The sequence below is a fragment of the Anas acuta genome, chromosome 2 (genome assembly GCF_963932015.1).
Source record: "Anas acuta chromosome 2, bAnaAcu1.1, whole genome shotgun sequence".
Classification (NCBI taxonomy): Eukaryota; Metazoa; Chordata; class Aves; order Anseriformes; family Anatidae; genus Anas; species Anas acuta.
In genome coordinates this window covers 103,124,246-103,143,498 of record NC_088980.1, presented here as the reverse complement: position 1 = coordinate 103,143,498, position 19,253 = coordinate 103,124,246, and the positions used below count along the sequence as shown (strand labels likewise).

At 36.9% G+C, this 19,253-nt stretch overlaps 1 long non-coding RNA gene across 1 annotated transcript; it reads left to right on the top strand.

The window, feature by feature from the left end:
* Nucleotides 1-367: 367 nt before the first annotated feature.
* LOC137850898 (uncharacterized) lies at nt 368-18,549 on the top strand. Its single transcript, XR_011092886.1, has 4 exons — nt 368-1,547; nt 2,728-2,809; nt 3,837-4,032; nt 18,402-18,549. It is a non-coding gene; the product is annotated as an uncharacterized lncRNA (long non-coding RNA).
* The last annotated feature ends 704 nt before the right edge of the window (nt 18,550-19,253 follow it).

Sequence of the window (19,253 nt, the reverse complement as noted above, 5' to 3'; positions counted from 1 at the left end):
CCAGTCACACTCTGATACACACTCTGATATGAAATAACATAACACTCTGATATGAATATATCACTCATAACACTCTGATATGAAATAACATATCAGAGAGGGGCCAAGAGTTTTTCAATATTTTTTTTCCTATAAAACAGTACTATGTAAAACAAATGTACTATGATGAATTATAATAAAAACAGCTAGAATTTCATGTGAATCTGAAAAGCGAATCTATGTTATCACACTGCATAAAATATATTATTTCTATCAACTGAGATATGAATTCAAGACAGTTCAAGTTTGAAGGCTGACAATACAAAGTAATTAGAGAAAGACATTATCGCCTGAAAATCATCTCACAATGATTTTACCATTTCTGCACTTACAAAGCTATAGCCAATTTAATACTCATAATGTGTTTGTTTTCATCCCACTGTGTTTCAATTCTGAAAAGCACACCAGGAAACAAAGTGTTTTCACATGTGAAGAGATGAAGAGATACAGAAATTGTAGCAATTAATAGCTCTTCCAATAAACAGAGCTTTCAAGGAGAAGACATCATCAGCAATGTTGACTGGAAGAGGAGTACATGAAAACTGGGACCTCAGATGGGCCAAGAAAGGCACAAATACTATTTCCACAGTCTACACAATTTTTCCATCCAGTAGAAAGGCAACAGATCAACTGTGGCATTCCACAGCATTCTCAGCATGCCATACAAAATGTCTTATCACTTGGAGCTTTGGAGAAAAGGAAACTATTAAGTTACTCCATCATCAGAAAGCAAATAATAATCTTTTTGAGGACAGATTGCTAGAGACGACATTAGCAGGAAAACAGATTTTTCTTAGGCAGAAGACAGCTTAATTGTCATTGGCTTGTAAATCAAGGATATGTGAATATTTGCATTTTTATTGTTGATAATCTAATATTTGTAAAAAGATGTTATTTGTTCTTTTTTTCAGTGACTTGGCAAATATGACAGAAATTTAAGTTTTAGGGAATTTCTGGAGGCACTCTGGTAATGAATTTATCCCTAAGGCAGTACCATATGGTCAAACAAATCATCAACAGGAAATGTTTCAGCCATTTTTTTCAGATGTTAACATGCTTTATTTTGCACACTGAAATACAGCATGTGATGATAACAGGTGCTACTAAAATGCTAGTAGGGAATTTTTGGATGAATTTGGGTTAGAAAAAGAATCCTGAGGTGCAGCACTGGTGTACTTCTGCCTCCAGCCATCACCTCTTGCTTGGTTCACAGCACCTCACATCTGAACACTCTAGGAAGCTTGATTTGTCGTTAATCATAAATACCTGCAGCAATATCAAATGCAGTGGTCTTATTTTCTTTCATTAAATAGCTGTACCTAATGTACTGGAGTGAGGGTAAAAGGAGGAGACCTCCTAGCTTGTGTGCTTGATGAGCACACAAGAAGGAGACCTCTAAGGTTGTGCTTGATGCATGGGACAGGACAAAGTTGGGAACCAGCAGCCTGAAGGTGAGGGAACAACAACCTCTCCATGGTGAAAAGAGTAATAAAAGAAGGTGAGAGGAGGTAACGGTGGATATGTGATCTTGTTCTCCTTCAGACTGAAAATGAGACCTAGTTTCCTGATTCTCTTACACTTCTTTCCTGATTCTTTTTACCCTGAGGTAAAGAGCAGTCCACTCCTGGGGTCAGCCTTCATTTAGAGTATTGGCTAATTTTGTCAGCTCAAATGTCATGAGTGCACTGTGGATCTAAATGGCTTTTCATTTCAAATGTCTCCTGTGTGTATAAATGCAAATTCATGCAATAGAACTTTTTTTTGGTCCATTTTGATATTTCTAAAAAAAAAATAAAATGTATATAACATTTTGTTAGAACCGACAATGACATAATTATGGACTGCATTAGACTTAGCACACATAGGTGTTAATTACAGATGCATGGTCTATTTTACTGTCAACATATACCAATTTTTTAAATACTTGAATTTGTTATTTTTGTGTTATATTATAGTATGTGTTTTATATATAATATTGCTATTTCATGTGAAAGATTAGAATAGCTTTAAAATGTAAAGCTGGCATTGCTTCTGCATTGAAATACAGTTTTCATGCAGACACCACTCCTCAAATACTCGTATGCAAGATGAATGAAGCATTTTCTGTGGGTGTTCAGTACATTCAATCAATAGTATGCCAGGAGAATTTAGTCACATTGCAAGATTATGTCTTGCAATATTATTTTATTGATTTCTTCAAAAGTGCCAATAAAAGTCATCAAAAGGAGTGTATGTTCCAAGTGTGATTGGCTGTCTAGGATCATCCTACCTTTTTTCTCTTCTAATTACTGTTTGCTTTCCCTGCTTTCTCCCTTTATGGAACTTCTGAGGGAAATTGTAACCAAAAAAAACCTAGAAGAGGCATTTGGTAAATGATTTCCATACAATTTTCCATTATCGAAAACATCTTTTGTTGTCTGATGAAAAGCTGTATTTTAACGCTTAATTGTAAAACATGCATCACACTAAGATTAGCAAAAATATGTTTCATGTAAGGGAATATTCTACTGAGTGTCTCTAATTTAAGGTAGGAAATGAAAACATGCAGATGAATATGTGTAATGACAGGGATAAGTATTACTAAAAGACTTTACACAGTAAAATCATTAATCAGTTTATTGAAAACTCTAGCTGATAAATCAGAGATTGAGGTGGTGTTTCAGCTGTTTCACTTTTATTCTTTTTCAGAAAAACTGGAGCCCCAGGGCCCTCAGTGGGACTATGTGAAGGCAAGAGCAGCAGCCTCTCTTTTGCTGGTTCTGAGAAGGAGGTGGAAAGGGGGAAGACTGTAATCTTTTGATAGTGCCAGTTGAAGTTCTTTTATTTTTCCTACTTTCTTTTCCTTTTGTGAAGAGTGCTGGTAATGGTGTATATGAAGACTTCATGTCAGGCTGAAGCAGCATCCCTACAGTACCTGGTTTGTAGCTGGAGTTAACCTGACCACCTGTATTATCATTTGTTATTTAAAATGCTGATTTATCTTTATGCTGGAAGCTTTGACAATAGAGTTAAAGTGAATGGGAGGTACAGTACTGGAGAGAGGAAGACTGAATTTTGGAGTATGAACATCGGTGTTAAAATGCCTCTAATACAGTGCCTGTGTAGGGGAAGGCTCCTTGAAATGTTAGACAGGCAATTTTTTAGGTGCTATTTTATATACCTTTCTTATTCTGTTTAGTATGGAAAGATTGTTATCTGAAGTAACAAACTTACCATTATCGATGTGCAAAAAAACAAACAAACAAAAAAAACACCAAACATGAGTATAACTATCATAACATATTTGTCTATTGCTTTTCCTCTTTTAAGACATTAATATTCAGATTTTGGTTTAAGCTCAGGATAGAAACTGAAGGAAAAGAGCATTTCTTGAGTCATTTGTATTTTATTTTCCTTTCTACCTGTCTATTATTCCAACTAAGCACATTTCCCATAAGCAATGCTTGGTTATCTGTTATTTATAATTGAAAAGATTCTTATATTTATTTGTCATTCTCAGCCATGCATAGGAATTAAGTCTTGGAGCAAAAACTTGGAAGTCTTTGCATCAGTAAATTGATTTTTTTGCATTCATACTAATATTTGCAAGTGTCATTTGGACTCACTAAACAATAAAAGAAAGAAAAAGGGAGTGACTACTGTCCCCCGCCACCCCCCCCCCCCCCCCCCCGCCACTTTTTAAAAAAATCTCAATTTATGTCCAAAGCCAGAGTGTGGTAGGAGGTGGAAACAGTGGATCTTATCTTGTGGAAGCTTGACTTTTATTTTTGTATATATTTTTGTTTTATTTTGTATAGATATTGTCTGTACTCTGTTCGCATATCAAAACAAATCCAGTAATGAGTGGGTTTGTAGCACAAAGCTTCAAGATAAGAAGGTGATAGAAGAAGACAATGTAAAGCAAATGAAGAAGCAGACATTAGCTTGGCATCTACTGCTGCAGCGCCTGCACACCGTCATCTTCAATGTGTTTATCTGCACAGTGCCCTTGAGGTAAAATTAAAAAAAAAAAGGTCTTAATTTGTTTTTTGTTTTTTTTTTTTTTTTTTTTGAGTTGCCTTTGCAAATGGGTGATTCACACAGCAGATTTTTAGCCCTTTTAAGGGCCTATTTACAGTGAAATAGAGCCCCATCAGAGCTAATTTTAGACTAGCTATCGGTATTAGCACAGCTGCTGTGATCAGCAAAGGCTGCACAGGATTGTGCTGGTAACTGGGCCTGCATGGGCACCTGAGCCTTAAGGTTGCTTCACAGCAACCTGCTGTTGCTCATTCAAAAAGGGCTTGCATGAGAGACTGCACCAGATGCTGTAGCTTATTGGGCTGCTTCCCCACCAAAGACTACAACAGGGAGCACAGAGGGAAGGGGATGGGAAGATAATGATGAAACAGGAGTTTTCAGTACCAACCACAGGTTTTTCTTGTGGTGGCTATCAGCTGGCAGAGACCAATCACCCTCAGTACTGGCACCAAACTCCATGAGGGCATGTAAGGACATAGGCACAGTGAGCTCAGGTCAAACCAAAGGTCCTGCTGGTAAAATGTTTTGTTCATAGGAATAAATGCTGGGGGATGCTCCAAGAGCAATACTCTAACTGTTTCAGTTCACAGGATTTTTCTTCTGGGTATTGTGTAAGCTTCAGTAGCAAGCATTTTATTATTATTATTATTATTATTATTATTATTATTATTATTTTTAAAGGAGTTGTCTGGTCTTCCTTGGTGTTCGTATAATCTTCTAGTCTTCAGTGCTTTCTTTTAACATGAGTTCTGCAGGTTTATCACCTGCGGAAGTTATTCATGTGAGAAAGATGTACTGCTTTTATTTTGTAGAATATGGATCTTCTTTTCAGTTATGAAGGACAAATTGGATGTCAGTGGGGAAGGAAGACAAGGATAATAACATATTGAAAAACATAGTCTTTTTTTTTTCCCTTTTGGGTGATGTCTCAGCTTGGGTAAATTCTCTTCCTCTGCTTGACAATGAGATGATTATTATTTTTAACAGGTCACAATGCATTGGAGTTCATTTTTTTTTTTTTATCCATATATAATAATAATAATTATTATTATTTTTCTGAGAGCTCATAGGTTAGGCCTTCCTCTTATTTGGGATTTCTGCTCAGTTTTGGAATACCTTCTGTAACTTCAGCATAACATTTGCAAGGGTTTCACATTTATAGCTGTTTGAACCTCCAGGAATTTTGTACTCTTTAAGCATCCAGGAATAAAGAAAACTGAAGCTTAAACAAATATATAGTCTATACATAGTTTCTAATATAAATATCTTTGTTTGCATACTGATGCATAGATCTCTTCTAGACATTCAGTAATGTGGTCAATATATTCTGGCTTCTTCCACACCTACCACCTGAGTACTCTTTGAATTTCTGTCACACCCAGTTGTGGAGTACGTTATCTTTATCTCTGTGGATCTGTGCATTTTTTTTTTTTTTTCATCTCTAACTCTCACTCTTGCAGAAAGCTGATTGCTTTTGGATTTGTCTCTTTGTTGCCAAATGACCTCCTTGCTGTGTAGTTTTTGATATTTTTTGTCAAGGGTCTCACTTTTGTACCCAGTGGTCTTATAACTAGCAGATACTTTGTGATTTGGTGGCAGTGGTGGTTTTTGTTGCTCAAGGGACTGTTTCCATTTAAATGCAAGACTGTTGAGGTTTAATGAATATTGTTTATGGTCTCTTGTCAGCCCTTGGAACTCCATTCCAAATGTAATTAAAAAGCAACAAAGAAACCAAAGATTGGAAATGTGGTGATTCTTGGTTTTTAATCTTCCTCAGTTACATGTAATGAGTCATCAATGCTAAAACAACTTATAGGTAGCAAATGAAAAAAAATTACAGATTTTTAGAGGTATTTACTTTATATATATATATATTAAAAAAAAAAAAAAAAAAAAAAAGGATGGTAAGGATCCTGCAACAGGAACAATGACTGCAGTTGGTGAGGATGTCCCAAGGAATGATTCTTGATCAAGACTGCCATTGCATATGGCCACAGCAGTCAATACAACTTCTGTTAACTTGCTTGTTGGGGTTCTCGGCAGATTGTAAGGCAGGGTGAGAAAGAAAAACTGCACTGAAAAACTTTTGCTGGAGCCTGCTCCAGCCAAACTCCTTACATGCAGATACCTCACAGTTTTCCCAGGAAATAATTGCTCTGGGAATGGAATTTATTTAATTTCTCTTTTGTACCCTAAACTACCTGAATTGTCCATGAATCAAGAAGCATGGTTTTGGAGACACGTTGCTCCAAGAGGGATTCTATCATACACATTCCCTAACAGACAAGACACACATCCACACCCGGGGCAGTTCCTGATCCAAAAGGGACACCAGACCATTCTCATCCTCCCTCTCTTTTCCAACATTAGTGTAACTGAATCACCCTAAAGAAACATAAGAGCTCCATAGTTTGTTCATTGTGATACAATTTTTACACAGTAGGAACACAGGATGTATCTATGAGATGGTATGCCACAGACACCAGTTATGGTAGGGAAACATTGGCACAGTTTTGACTGTGATCTTAAAGTTGTTGAATTGAATACATCTTTTAGAAATCAGCTGAGAAAAGATTTTTTCCTACTGGAATTATAAGCAATGGCTAAATTACAAACAGTTTTATATACTCCTAATCATAAATGAAAGAGTGAAAACATCTGTATTGATCACATTGATCTGGAGAGCTAATACAGAATTCTTGTACGTTGACTGTAATTCTTCATCTCTGATGTTATGTATTACAATTAAAGAATTGTAATTCCTCCTTACCCATTTTAATCAGAAAATGTTTTTTTTTTTTTCAGCAAACTTTGTGTGCTTTAACTTTTCATCTTATTCTGTTGTATAGTTCAGGGCCACTTACCAGCTATTTTTGTTCTAGACAGAGCTCAAAATAGCTTGCTTTTTATTCTGAAAGAAGGGCATAATTACATTAAGCCTGAAAAGATGGAATAGTTCAGAAAGTAAAAGAAAAAAAAAGATTTCTACAGTTTGACATATGCAGTGTATAGACTATGAAAATTACTTCTATTTAGAGTTATTAATGATAATTTGCTTATGTAATATAAGGTTAATGAGATATTTCAAAATATGGCAATTATAAGCAGTCCATAATTAATAAAAATGTTATCTAAATCTGAACTTTGAAATCATTTTAATTATCACCTTTTAGGATAATAATATAGTAAAAAGAAGAGTGACTGCATTTTACAGTCTGTGAGAAATCCATGCTCCTGAAAATGCTTATGCACAGCTACAAAACAAAACAAAAATAAACACACATCTGTGTGTAATAGTGGTACTTGCTGATTGGATTCAAGGGAACTATTTTATCTTCCTACTAAGAGGCTTCTGTGTTAAATGGGGAAATACAGGAAGCCCAGCAAGAAATAGCTAGAAAGAAGTGAAATAGCCATTCATTATGTTAACAGAATGAAGGGTCTTAAAAAAAAATATCTATATATTATGACATTTTCTTTTCTATTTATATACTTTTTAATAGCAGCATTGCAAAGGGCATGCAAACTCTAAAGCATTACAAGCACTATACTGAAAAACAAGGAAATAAATCATGTCACACCTGCAGACTGTCCTCCAGGAACAGTTAGGTTCTTGTACAAAAGCAGAACACATACTGTTCTTGGATTAGATACCCACCAGTGCAGGGCTTGCTCAAGAAGCCTGAACACACCAACGCTTTGCAAATATTTTTGAAATTTGATCCACAATGCTATGTATGGGCATCGCTTTCTAATATGTTTTATGTGTCAAGTATCTGCTGAAATATGCAACTTCTGAAGATATGTACAAAATATTTTTTAACCTTACCTTACCTACAAAGAGTTGAGCCACGTAACAAGAGTTGTGCAATGTAACACCAGAAGCTAGTTCATTCGCTCTGACTACAAGACAGACAGTTAAGGGGTGATCTGAACACAGCCTATAGGAAAATCCAAGCAGAAGCTTCAAAATAGAGGGTTTTAAACATCTGACCAAGGTACAAATGGTGAAAGTTGAAGATGGTCATATTCAGACCCTATTTATTTGTTTATTTTAAAGGTAACAATATGGACAATGGTTTGAAAACAAAAATTCTTGTTTGAGCATAAATATTAGACTTGAAACAATTAATGCATAGTGGCCTGTACTGTGCAGGGTGCCAGGATGCATGGCCACTGCAACCCAGATTAATTACTAGCTATTGTTCCAACCAGTGTTATTAACCATAAACACCATATTCATAAGTGTACTTAGCTACTGATTTCAATGGGAATATGAGCCTGGGTTCATCCCACTCAACACAGAGAAGAGTCCAGAGTCAGAATGTTCTGCAGGCATTTTTGCAATAGGCATTTCTCCAACAGCTACTGCTTATGCAACATGCAAATATAGCAAGGTATTGCTCTGTAGCAGTCACCTCTAGGAACCACCTACAGCTGCACAGTATTTTAAAAACCTGTTTTCCAAACCTTCTGGGAGCTTTTTAATAGGATATAGAAAAACAGATAGTTTACAGGTACGCTTCGTAATGACCACATGCTGGGATGAATCTTTTGGGTTTCTCAGGGCAATTCCATTGGCATAGTAATTCTGATTTTTTTTTTTTTTTTCCCTCCCCCTCAGTATGGGAAAAAGATTAATTTACATGAACAGTGTTTGCAGTACTGGGCTCTTCATGTGAAATAAATACATTTCAGTTGACTACTTCTACCACTATAGTCAGTTTTACAAATTTCACTTAAATTATTGTTAAGAAAAAACTTATTACTACTTTGATCATTCCCTAAGTCTATATTTAAGGTTCAGGCTGTCAAATAATATTAATATTTAAAATTATTCTAGATATTTTCAGTGCCCATTTATGAAGTTGAGTGAGTTTTTATTATTATTCTTAACTGTCTACAAAAAGACCTTTATAGGTGGATTTCTGAGGGATTTTTTTTAATGTTCTGTTGATGTCTGCTTTTGCAAAAATCACAGTTCCCCAAGGTACTAGCCTGCAAATGTATAATAATTTTGACTTCTGAGTTGCTACTTTGATGAACAGTTGTGTACTATTTTATTACATTAATTGACTTATTTTGACTTCGTTTGTGTCTAAATTGTTTCTCAAGCATTTTGGTAGCACTTGTGCACAGTGGCAAGACTGGGTTGCAACTGAAATAAATAGTAAAGTTCAATAACTTCATCCTCTCACAAACTGAGATGCATTTATGTAGCATTTGGTGTGTGAAATTAGATTTTTAAGCATTTCTACTGACACAAACTGCCTCCTGCCTTTCTTGGGGTTGATTGCTCTATTAATTGCTTTGAGACAAAGTGACAGTACCATTAATGGAAGAATATATGTGTAAACTCTGAAAGATGCAGAAAGGGAAGAGGCTTACATTTCACACACTAGTTGTTATGCAGATCTGGTGAGCTGGGGAATTTCTCTGAGCTATAGTAAATGTGAACAATTACTGCATGGGGAGCAGTTACTGATAGTACCAGTTTTCTTCCTCCTCCACTACGCTCTTGTTCTTTGCCAACCAGATTTTTGTTACAGATGTCACATTCCCTGATGGATTGTGTCATGGAATTGCAGTATTTGTTTAATCAAACTATAATGTCTAAACAGATTTATGTGTTGATTAAAGAGACAAGCTTTGATTGCCTTCTGTTGTTGCAGGGAGGGGAAGAAATGTGTGCAGTGCTACAGTAGCTGCAGCATGGACAGAGGAGACATGACACTGAATGGAATTTTTCCTTTTGTCACCACCTTTTTAGCTTTCAGTACAAGTTTTTGTTTCACATTACTTTTACCTTCTCCTATCCCCCTTTCTCTTCAGAATCTGAAAGCCTCAGTGGTCCAACCTCCTGTATGAGGCTGTAACATGTACATGAGATAAGATCGCAGGCAGAAACAAGCTCACTTTCTGTCTGCATTCAGAACTGGTTCTCAACTGGAAGTATTAGTGATGCATTAGCTGGATGCTGGATTTAAGCTGATAGCCTCAGTCTGCAGTTGTTTTACATCTGGCTGAATGGAAGAACAGGCAAAACTGACTTGAGTTTGTCTGCAAGAGGTTGTGCAGGCATATTCACGCATGATTCCTGAAACAAGATCTATTTATCCTTGATATGTTAAAGCTTGTATTTTAAAAAGATGTCCAGACTTTTAATTAAAAAAACAAACAACACAAATCCGTGTTTCTACGTGATGGTGAATGACTTGCTCTTTTCAAGTTTTATGCATTATAAACATTAAATTATACACAGGGTAGGATCCTGCTGAAGTTAAGGAATGGAAGCTACAGCTGTGGAGCACAAATGAAATCAAAGTGAAACGTGCAAACAGAAAGCTACTGCTTATTCTGTTTGCTTCTCTCACCTGCTGAAACCTGTCATTAGCTTATGGTGAAATGATTGCCTTTAATCAAAAACATTGGTTGTTTCTTTGTTTATAGATTTTTTTTTTCCCTTTTCTTTTAAGTGGAATTTACTTTATGGTAAATCAGTTCAGAATACCCTAGATGTACATAGAATATAATGAAAATCACCTTTTTTTACTTACCTTTCTCAAATCTGGTAGTCAAGATACAACATATAAAAAGTACCATTATAAACATATATAAATAGTTCAAACAAAGAAAAAAAGCTCTTTGAGGCAGTGTCACAATAGTTAAGTATAGAGAATACCAATCCTCTAGCAAATTAATATAATTAGATAATTGCTGACTTTTTCATTTGCATAAGTCCTCTATAATTTGCCCTAACACTACATTCACTCTGTATTGTAAGAGAGTGACAGATGATATGTCTTTGACAATTCTTATAGCCTTTCATAGCCATCTTTTGTGAAGTCTGCTGTATTAAAGCTAGAATTAAGGCTTCTGAGTTGCATTGGCAGTTGGTTTGATTAGCTCAATAAAACTACAGAAAATAATCAGAAAATAGGGAAAGCTAGGCTATTCCCTGACTTCAGGGCAGAAACATCTGCAACTATTCTGTTCACAGAAGTGCTCTTCTAAGGAGGTTCATAAGAAACCTTTGCTTCTGGATATGTCCCATCTTTCTTTTCAGTGTTGCTTTTCACTAATGCAAGATGAAGATGTTTCCTCACATGTAAATTAGTTTTCCTTTGTTGCAATTAAATTCAGAGTGATATGGAAAATAGCATGAGTTGAAAATTCTGTTGAAATTGTGTTTTGACAGGTTAGGTTTCTAACAGAACAATTTTTTTTTTCTTTCTTTCATAAAATAAAAAATAGAAAAAAATAAGTGCAAACACAGGGCAATGAACTATTTTGCTTTGGAGAGACTGTTGCAGCACCCTGTAAATACACCCTTTCACTGATTCTATTTTTTGTATGGGACTAGTTCTTTTGCCATAAAATAATTCTGTAACTCTGGATACCAAACATTGTTTCTAGCCATGTTATTCCTGAAAACCAATTCTTATAATTATTCTGGGATATGGAAAATGGGAAGTGTGCTCATCTGAAATCACAGTGATGTTTATGTATATTTTGTTTAGCTGAAGACATAAATATAAAATTGGCCTCTCATTAAATATGGACAGCATTCTGTCCAGGCAGCTTATTCTGAGTAGCAAAAACTATCAGGTTATTTTGGAGGTTGTTTTTTTTTTTTTTTTTTTTTTCCTTGTGAAGTGGTGTTGGCTCCCATATAACTTTGCTCAGTACACCTAGTGAGAGGTCAGAAATCTCTAGGACTAAACAATACCTCATTCAGAGAATACTGGGGTTGCACGTATAAATGCAGGGTGCTGCACCTGGGCCAGGACATTCCTGGGTGTGAGTACAGACTGGGAGAAGAACTCATGGAGAACAGCCCTGTGGAGAAGGACTTGGGGGGTCTGATGGATGAAAAGCTTGACACGAGCCAACAGCGCACACTTGCAGCCTAGAAGGCCAAGTGCATCCTGGGCTGCATCACCAGAGTGGCCAGCAGGTGGAGGGAGGTGATTGTTCCCCTCTACTCTGCCCTTGCGAGGCCCCACTTGGAGTCCTGCATTCAGGTCTGGGGCTCCCAGTGCAAGAAGGAGGTGGAGCTGTTAGAGCAGGTCCAGACAAGGGCCACAAAGATGCTCAGAGGGCTGGAGCACCTCTCCTGTGAAGAAAGGCTGAAAGAGCTGGGGCTGTTCAGCCTGGAGAAGAGAAGACTCCAGGGTGACCTCATCACAGCCATTAAAGGAGTCTTATGAAAAAGGATGGAGAGGGACTCTTTACTCGGGTAGATAATGATAGGACAAGGGGGAATGGTTTTAAACGAAAAGAGGGGAAATTTAGATTAGAGCTTAGAAGGAAATTCGTTACTCAGATAGTGGTAAGGCACTGGAACAGGTTCCCCAGAGAAGCTGTGGATGCCCCATCCCTGGAGGTGTTCAAGACCAGGTTAGATGACGCCCTGAGCAACCTGATCTAGTTGGTGACATCACTGCCTGTGGCAGGGGCATTGAAACTAGATGATCCTTGAGGTCCCTTCCAACCCAAGGCATTCTATGATTCATTCTATGATTCATTCCTGAACAATGATACTCTAAAAAGAACCTCTGTAAGAATGACAGATGGCATATCGTTTATCTGCTACTAGATATTGCAAAGGATTAATTTGAGCCTACTAATTTCAGGGTTTGTCAATGGACTTTATGTGTCATAAGTGTATATCAGGGTAAAGAGAAAAGGAATATTGTTTCATCTTCTGCCTGTTAATGTAGTATGATGCTAAAATATTTCTTTGGATGGCAATGATTGCTAGATTTGCCAGGGTACATCGTATTCTGCCCTATACTTTTTTTTTTTTTGACTGTTTATGAAATGTAAAATCATTATTGGGAAATTTGCTAGGGTTTATATAGTTTTGGCACCAGAAAAAAGTCCATTATTCATTTTTTTTAATCTATGTTTCAAGGTAAACTAATTAATGATTCAAAATTCATAGGAGAGCATCAAGCCCCTTGAAACACTTAAAGGCTATAATTTATAAGAAAGTTTTAAAAAATATGAAGGTTTTCTAACTAGCAACATAATCATAAAGAAGAGATGCTTGTCCACAGTTGTCATATCCGAGACAGAAATCCATTATTTCCCATTGTGACTCAATTAAGCAGCAGAAGTGAGTGTTTAATGCTAAATTGCAACAGATTAAGATCAGGGTTTATGAACTCCTAAACAATGTAGTGATCTATTGGGGCAATTTATGGTAACATCAGAATTAGAGATAAGGAAAAAAGAAAAAAGATATTTCAGGCTCTGTCTATTACTTTATAGCAGCACACAACACACTTTTGTTCCAAAGAAAAATGAAGAAAAAAGAAAAAAAAAAAAGTAAATACAAACAGAAAGAACTAAAGAAGCTGAAGAAAAACAGAAGGCAATCCCTTTTCCAAATATGCTATGACTGAATTGGGGAGTAATTTTCCCTGGGAAGCACCACTGGTTGTCAAACTGCTGCTGATATGTGGAAGCAGCTCTCATATATCCCACCTGAAAAATATCTAGCTTTGTTGTGTCAATTAATCCCTGTCATTTCCTGTGAACTTTACTTCTGGTTAGCTGAACTGCAAACTCCTGCTCCACTGGTTGCTGAAGATGCCTACTATAAGTTATTATCACTGCACTGAAGGCTGTCAGGCAGAAGTTATACAAGACAGTGCTGAATCTAATTGCATTGGGTCTTGATCCTGAAAACCTTAAAGTCATTTCTAAATATATTGTTAATTCCATAAATTGATGATTAAATGCTTGTGGAATTATTGCAATGTCAACTGCCTGGCCAGAAATTACTAATTAAGCAAGAACTTTCAGTATGATTTATAATGCATTGTTTTGGATTTTGTTTTACATAAGAGTGTTATCCATTCGACCCATCAGGTGAAAAAAAAAAAAAAAAAAGAGAGAGAGAATAAATTAACTGCTAGCCCAAGTCCCTAGATGCCTTTTTCCTTCCCCTAGGAAAAAAGCTGAGCTTTGATATCACTGCTTTATTGCAAGGTCTAGCTGGTTGTCACTCTCCAGCTGTTCCTGGCTTAAGGAGGCAGAAGCTGTCAACTGACTAGGCAGTTTTTTAAAGTTTGAGAATTGTTACTCTGCTTCAAGTCTGAAAGACAGCTTGGCATTTTTCAGTATTCTCTTACCAGGCAGAGGTAGTAGTAAGAGAGAGGAAAAACATGTTCGACTGTGGCTGCTGTGCCTTATTGTTTTGAAGATGTTCCTAGTGAGCAATAAATAGTTATGAACCAGTGGCATGTATTCTAACTCTATACACTGGTACCTCTTTTCAGAATAGCCCTTAAAAGATAAGATAGCCCAGGTTTGGCAAGAATCAGGATTAATCTCAAGCTTGTGAAAGGGAAAAAGGGAAACAATCATCTAAACAAAGGTGCCTAGTGTTACTCTAGGTGGTGGTGTAAAGCATTATTTCAAGTCCCCCATTATGACTCCAGGAGAAAGCAGACTGCTTCAGGCTCTGTATCACATCCATCAGTTCTACATGGATGATGGGCATATCTGATGGTAGCAAGCACCCATGTTTGGGCAGCTAGGTCCTGCCCTAAAGCTCTTAAGTCCTTGCAGCAGGACCTAAAGAGGTATTTAGCTCACCCTAACAAACACAGCTGCCAGTGGACTGCTGAACAGCATGCTAGGATACACTAGGCTAGCCACTGACTGTAGTGAAAATGGAGACACTTACATGAATGCTGGTGTTGTAAATGCTGAAACTGAAATGTCTGACTCTGCAAATGAAGTCTGCCCAATGGAGCTGAAGCCCACCTATGGTGAGTACACAGACGGTGTCTTCCTGTTGCAATCACTTTGGCTGGGATGCCTCTCACCCATCCCTTGGAAAGGTCAGCACACATCTTATTCTTGCATTCAGTGCTGGCCGTGTCAATGTGCTGAACGCACAGATCCTCAGCATACTTCTATGCCTGGCCTAGTACAATACTTCCCCTCTTGCTGGTTCAACAGCTGGGTTGTGGACTCCCCTGCTATTATTCCTGAGATAACTTGTGTTTGCATTTGTGACATGAAGAGCCTGTTGTACTAGTATTAACAGAAGATGTGGCTTGAGCAAAGTCTAGTGAAGCAATGTAGTTCCAACAATGTGAGTTAATTAGTGGGTGTTGCTAAAAATAGAGTAACACTTTTGGGTTTTACATGTAACCAAACTGAAGACATATTTCATTTACTAACAATTTTTTTTCCCCAAAGCCTTAAAGACCATCGGAGTCTTCTCAATTATATCAGAGTTAGATATTGCTTGTAGCAATCCTTTTGAAAATTAAAATTGACTGTCTTAGGCCTGGCAACCAGAAAATCCATAGCAGGTCTCTGTGTAGCAACAGCATTTTCAACACACTGAACCTTTTCTACCTCTTTGTGAGGTTGGGATCTTTAGGGAATTTAATACAATAAGATTAAGTGTGAGACCTTGTAGAAGGGGATTCCCAGAATGTATAAACTTTCCAAGACAATTTTGAACTTGCACACCCTTGCCCCTGCATACTTTCATGGCCCAAGACATTTGTGTTGAAGTTCTCTGGCCTGGATCAGTTGTGGAAGATGGGATACTGGCTGTTAAAGTTCTCACTACGTACGTACCTTCGGATCCTTTTGATTGGTGATGATAAGCTAGGTTTTGAACAGATTATTATTATTATTATTTTTAATATATATACCCTGAAGGAATCATTAGCTGTTATAGGGTGGTCTTTTGCCTCAGAATATTGCTTGCCTTGGTTTCCAAATATCTGAAGCTATGTTACTACCCATCTCCTCTTTTTTTTCCTTGTTCGGAATGTGAATTTCAAGTGTAAGCTCACAGCTGATTTTTCTCTTGCACAGGGAAAGGAAGGGTGTGTGTGACATGCTGCAAACTTGCTGCCACCCTCCTGCTGCTGGCCTTAGGGTCTTCCACTAAGAGTTGTTTGCAACAGGGTCTTGTCAGAGTGCAGCCATACTGGCTGTCAAGAAATTATAGGCTCTCAGTTTGCTGCTGGTGCTCTCATCCTCACAGAGTTGTTTTGTATTTCTTTCTTGCTATTTCTTTTGGTGCTTATATGCACATTTCCATTCATACTTCATTCATACTGACCTTAATATTGCTGTCATCGATCTCTTCGGGAGGACCTAAAACAGAGCAGAGGCAGAGAGAGAAGATGTAAGGATTAAGCTTATGTTTTCTCAGCCAGAAGCCAGAACAGTAACCTTAACAATGCACTTTATTTCCATGTTCACAGCAGATAAGCAGTGGCTCATTTTCAGGGGCTGATTTGTCTGAAATGACAGTAGCTCTATACAAGTATGAGTATGTTCAGCAGGTGGTGCACTTAGGGGTGAAGTAATACCTGGCAGCCTGAGCTAATTAATCCCTCATCTGGCCTCAGTGCCTCTTTATGCCTTCTACAGGTCCTGATGATCCTCTGCTGTGCCAAAGTGGTTCAGCTAACCATGCTGTCAGAAAACAAACTTGACAATTAAAAAATGCGTATATTTATTCCACATTATGGGGTTGACTCTGCTGAGCAAACTCTCACTCAGCACCATAGCCAGTGCTGTGTGAGGAGGGTAGTGGGCCTCCTGTCTAGCCACGACGAAGGGCTGGAGGGTCGGGATGAAATAGGAGGCAGATGGGCTGTTGTTGTGTCCTACCTCTCCCCGGGGACTCCATGGGATTCCTTTTATTCAGTTAATTTTAGTTGGTTGCTAATTAGAACAGCTAATATGCAGTTTTTCAGGTTAAAGTTACTCACTCTTTATCTCTGTACCAAGGTTCCCGTTATGACTCCTTCTGCTATGATGCTGTCCCTGTTTGTGTGCACTTACTGGAAGAGATAGAACAGTCAAGTACAGGAGAAATGAAAGCCTGATATTATAAATGTCACAGTAAATGACATTTCACATTTAAGAGGGTAAGGTGATATGACAGGTATTATCTTTATGTGCAGGAAATATATGTAAGAAAACAATAAGAAGTTAATTTCTATGTAAGTGAGAATAAAATGTCACCAAAGATGCTTATTTAAAATGTTAACAAAAAATGGAGGGAAAAACCTTCCCAGTATACATATTGCCTCCCTGCTCCCTCCCTCCAAAAAAAATAAAATAAAAAAAATAGACCCTACTTTCCATAGAAATTAGGGAGATTCATCTTCAGATGTAGATAGTATTTTTATTAAATAGGAAAACAATTTCAGAGATATATTAAATAAGTCAACTAAATAATAAATATGAACTTGTTAACTAAAAATACTCAGGAATGGTGTTGTGAAACAAAAAAGGTATTCATTTTGTTAAAAATTACAAGCATAGAATTATTATTTTTGTAACAAGGAAAATTATTTTCCATTAGTGTCCATGTTTTCTTTTTGATCTATATACTTATTATTTCAAACATTATTGTTTAAGAACACAGTGCTTACATATGTTTTAAAGTCTCTGGTTTATAGTTACACTAGAATTGTTATATGTTTAATAGAGCAGCTGCTTGTACCCATTAAAGGAATCTTTTCTATGGGATAATTAAATTATCTCCCAGAATGACAGAACATGTCAGGTACAAATTGAGTCTACAGAGGGTGCTTTCCCCCTGAGGTACATTCATATAGCTTTAACAGCAAAACTTTCTAGTTTAGATTGGCCTTATTCAAATGAACAGTGCCTTACTCAATCAGAAATCTTGGATGTAGGGTATTGGTATGAGTAAAATTTTTCACACAGTACAGCAATGAGAGCAGTTTCTTACTCTTCAAGGGACAAAGATACAGACTGCTCTTATTAATATTTAATCAAACATTCATTAGAAACTTCTGTTCTGCTCAGCAACATAAAATGAACACATCCTTTCCATACAAAGATTCTCTGTGATTCAAATTGAGCAATCTACATCACATTAACACTCTCTACAAGACTTCTACTAAAATTACATCTACAGCTGAACTAATTTCACACAAAGAAGGGAAAATCTGTCATTATTAAAAAAAAAAATAAAAAAAAAGAGAGAAAAAAAAAAAGAAAAAATCCCCTGGAAATCCAGATATATTCTGTACTTTTGTTGTGACAGAAATGGAAATCAGCATCTTGGATGGGACATATGTTGGGGTATACTTTCTTTAGCTAGGACTAGCTGGAATTTCTATTAATCTTCTCTCTGAATATTTTTCAAAGATCTAGCTAGAAATGTTATACTAGCAGGGGAAGAAACCAGGCTATGTCTCTGGGCAATATTTATCCTTCCAGCAAGTTTAAATGAAACAGGTGTTAAATATAGTGGAATAGTATTTCACAAAGGTGTCTTAGGTCTTCTGAGAAACTCTTTCTCATTTATGTTGCAGATGTCCAGCACTAACATCAATAACAACTGCAGATGTGCAGCTGCTGGCAAAAATAAGTGCAAGTACAGCAATGGAGAAAAAACAAAAGCTGAAGAATCTGATCTCTCTTTTATTTTTCTCTCTCTCTCTTTTTTTTTTTTTTTTTTTTTTTTTTGTAGAAATGAAGAAATTGTGATAAATTGACTAATCCCAGTGGAACACAAACATGGAAATGCATGCTGGAATATGGGAGAACAAAGCTTTACAGACTGGCCAAATTATTTCTATATGAACACTATTAACGTTATCCCTGCCGTGACGGCAGTACTGTGCAGTGCTAATTCTATCTCCAGCTTGTTCTTGCAGTACTGATGAGGGTGTTGGGCACTTCTGCTCTGGACAAATGTAGACTTCACAAGTCTTTGCAACTTAACATGTCCAGTGAGATGATATCCTACAGGTAGTCTCAAATCATGTTTTCACTTGAGCCCAGCCAAGATTCTCTCTCTCTCTTTTCCTTTCCCACTGCATTTGTTTTTGTTGACAAACACATCAGTCTTAAAGAGATTGTCACTTCATTTAAATCAAATGGATGTAAACGTGCTTCTCTAATTATCTATGCGTAATACCTCACAGCTTGTGTCTGGGAGGCTCTTCACAAAATTAAATGAAAACTGCTGAAAATGTGATGAGACATCATTTTCTGTAAAACAAATAAACAAGAAATTGTTGGATCCCACAGGATTTTGTTTCAGGAAAGCCAGTTTCCATGAGATGTTATTTTATGAGTTCTAAAGATGCTTCCAATTTTTCCTGTGATCACATCATGAATAAAATTTATAAAGTTTGTCTGTTCAAGGAAAGATTCCATTA